The sequence below is a fragment of the Rutidosis leptorrhynchoides genome, chromosome 8 (genome assembly GCF_046630445.1).
Source record: "Rutidosis leptorrhynchoides isolate AG116_Rl617_1_P2 chromosome 8, CSIRO_AGI_Rlap_v1, whole genome shotgun sequence".
NCBI classification, from domain to species: Eukaryota; Viridiplantae; Streptophyta; class Magnoliopsida; order Asterales; family Asteraceae; genus Rutidosis; species Rutidosis leptorrhynchoides.
This window is the reverse complement of record NC_092340.1, coordinates 316,937,513-316,941,482: the sequence shown is the minus strand read 5'-3', so window position 1 is coordinate 316,941,482 and position 3,970 is coordinate 316,937,513.

The window sequence follows — 3,970 nt, the reverse complement described above, 5'->3', positions numbered from 1 at the left end:
AAACAAAAGTCATACAATGAAGTCATTTGTTAATGTGTTAGCCACGATTCATTATTTCATTAAGAACCAAATTATATAAGTTGTTATATATATATTAGAGGATCATATGGCGTTATAAAGTGTACATGATTTTAAAAATGCAACTATCTACACGCAAGATGAGCATGCAGTAATCATGTGTTCGCACGTACGCAAATTTTTGCGTATGAATTTTCTTGCATGCGTGTGATGAATTGTAATTATTATTATTTTGAACAGTGATGAATTGTAATTATTGGATTAAAGTTCTGTTTTGAAGTAGACAATAGTTTTGACCTTTTTTTTTTTTTACTTGGTTTTGAAGCAAGAGTTGGGATGGGGCCCAACGATTTATGTGGAAGCAATTTGAGTGTTACATTATATTATATGTTTGTTTCTATTACATTTCATGTCACAAGATCAGCATGAGAAGTAAAAGATTCTTCAAACTTAAACTACTAAGTTCAAGTTTTTCCTATTCAATTTTTATCACAAATGATTGTTTCTGACACAAGCTACCTCAAGAAGTAACGCTAGTAAAGTTTGAACTTGAAATCTTTTATGAATATATTAAAACGTCAACCACCAGATATCTTTGTTATGATTTAACATAACTAATATGAACTCACTAATTTACAAATATAAAAAGTTTAAAAAGGGAAATTATTTATGATGGACAACCATCATGCACAAGTTACTACAAGTATTTTGCAATTTTTATCATGATACATTCTTTATTATACCATTATTCTTGGCTTTGCAAAATAACTATTATATGGATATGGATAATTAACTTGAGTTGAGGACATGAGTCAAACAAGATTTGCAATTGCTGAATAGGTATCATTTAATTTGTGCAGCTCTACTAATAAGTTAAACTGATATATGGTTTTTCAAAGGGACATATCTTGATCTTTACCCGACCCAATCCAAACCATTTATGTGACCAAATGGGTCATCAGGCAATATATATTAATATATATTTATGTATTAACCATTAAACAAAATAAATATCTAAATGAAGTCCTAGTTATTCAAATCTTATTCAACTGAAAATACATAAACATGACAGCTTAATTAACATGGCCACATTTATATCAGATGCAAACCAAACATGCATTCAAAGGCACTAAAATATATAGTGCAAGTCTCTGTTGGACATAATGGTTTAGGTTTTATGTCACTTTTTTGATACCAAAGTATGATGATCACGCTTATTTTTTCACGTTGAAACAATTCGATGTATGTAAAGTCAAATGAATATAGTATTAGTTGGTACTAATCGCTTACCAATAGTCGAAGAACACGTAGTTTCCCCTACAACTCAAAAGTGCAAGCAGAACAATGATTACACAATCCAGTTTTCTCTTCATAACCCAGTTTCCACATCTTGTATAAATAATTATATTTGGGATTTAAAACTAATGTATGACCATTGGCTAAAAACAAAAGTTTCATAGGAAAAGAAAACAACTATGACAACACTTTTAGTTGTTGTTGTTGTAAGGTTTTCCATGCTCGAGTTACTCGGGAAGGATGAATAATCCGACCTCATACTCTAGTGTACGCAACCTATTAATAATACTCCCTGGCAACACTTATCGTTAACAATCGAGTTAATCAAGTCAACTATAAAGTAAACTCAAACTAACTACGTTATTTTATATACTAAATCCGACTAAAAGTTTAATTGGAAAACTAAAATAATACAAGTAATGTTGATGTATAATCCCTACAAAAACAAAACGATATATTTGGGTGGCCTTTAGATATATAATCCCATACAAAATCGCAACCTTGTTGGTTGTTTGTGTTTTTGTGATTTTGTGTTTCCTATAGCTTCGTGCTTGTTGGTTGTTTTTGCGTTTTTTTGGTGCGGTCGCTTGTAGCCTCGTGTCTTGTCTAACTCCTTGCTAGTTTGTTTCGTGTTCTTTATATTTTAATAAAACTTACTTGCCTTTCAAAAAAAAAAAAAAATCGCAACCTTGTTAAGTTTGCGAAAATGAGCTTTGTGCAAGTCAAATTTGTATTCTCGCGTTGAAAATGTGAAGAACTAAAGGCGGGGAGAAGTACATACATGCATTATTCTAAATTAGAAGCAAAAATTGAAACTAAAAAGAATTTAGTGCAGGAAGCACCCATTAAAGTAGCGGATATAATCGTTCATGTTTTAGTGTCGAAAAGGGAGATGTGATTCAACATACTTCATTATGGCTAATTGGACCTACATAAAGTTTGTTCTGATTAAGCATTTCTTTTAAGAACTGTTTTGCAAAAGAGAATTAAACTGATGAGTAATTAAGCATATATATATTTTATTTAAGTTTGCACATTGTCTAGCGAAGTTACAGATATAGGATACATCTTAATCATTCCTAATGCATACTACACGTTATATAATGGTATTGATGATTATCAAAAACTGTTTTAGTCTGTAAATAGTTAACTAAATCAAAAGCTTTATATATTGAATATAACCGAATTGATCGAATTAACATATCTAGTTTGTTTACCGAATCCAGAAATGTTGATTAACTGATACTTTGGTTATGAGGCACCTTTAGTCTAATTCGTCCCTGTCCACCCATGTTCACCTTTAGGTTGTATGAACAAGAATTAATTTGTACTAAATTTATGTTAATCAGCACCAAACACTTTAATTAATTAGGTTCACTATGTGTCACACCAGCTGTCAATAAAATATCAACATCATTAATCACCCATACCAATTTAAGTTAATGATGAAACCACTAAATCTTTCTGCTTTACACCTTGGCCACAATGGCTAATGAACTTTATGTATGTTGGCAAAAAGGTTTAGTCTGGCGGGGAAACCCTGATCCCGTGTGCCTTTGACACCTATACCGCCCACCCAGTAAGGGCTAAGTATACCGTGTAAGACACCTCCCCCCAGTATCCAGCGATAACTTGCAGGCCAAATATCGCCCCCGGAGGGATTCGAACCTGCACCCCATATTTAGCAAAGAGTATATTCTCGTGGGTCCAGGGTTCACAGGTGACTGGTACCACTGAAGCACTGCTTCGTTGGTAACTAATAGTTGGTATATTTTATATGTTACTCATGTCTTTTTGTAAGATAATACATCTTGTAAAGTCCTATACTATATACATAAAGTCCTATACTATATACAAAAAGTCCTATACTATTTTGTGCTGTTGAGTGGGATGGGCAGGGGGTTATTTACTTTTATTATTATATTAAAGTTTCCTAAAAGGATTTTAGATGCATGACAGTACTTAAGGTTAAGTATTGGTAAAGTCATATCTTTGATTTGATCTTTGATGGTAAATGGTAAATTATTGAAGATGTATGTATATAGTTGGTGATATGCATTCCAAAGTGGGAAGACTGTTTATGAAAATGAAGTCCACTTGTATATATAAAATAAAATAATGGATTTAAAACAGAAGTGGAAGCACTCAAGTTACTTAATTAAAAGCTTTCACTACAAAAAAATATGGAATTTTTAATGCTTATTTATTCACGGTTGGTAGGAGCGTCAATAATGTATTAAGTTTTTGACGCTTATGTATGTAAAAATGTAGTCGAGATAATATTGACCCCTATAAGTGTCAAGGAATTTTTGACACGTGTAAGTGTCATGAACCTTTATACCCTTTGACACTTGGAGTGTTTCAATAACGGTCGTGATGTGATCTGTACACTATCAAAAATTATCACTAATCATGCATTATAGTATTGTAATGTACAATATCATAAAGCATGATTAGTACTGTATCAGTAACAAATAATCACCTATTCAATAAAGTGTTGATTTATTAGAATGAAGCAGATGGTTGGGAAATAAAGCAACTCCACTAATAAGGGTGGAATATTCTCTAATAACCAATTGCTTTAAAAAAGTTGAAATTAATATGTTGTAGTGCTTATTGTATCACTTATTGGAGGAAATCATAAGACTATTTGAGA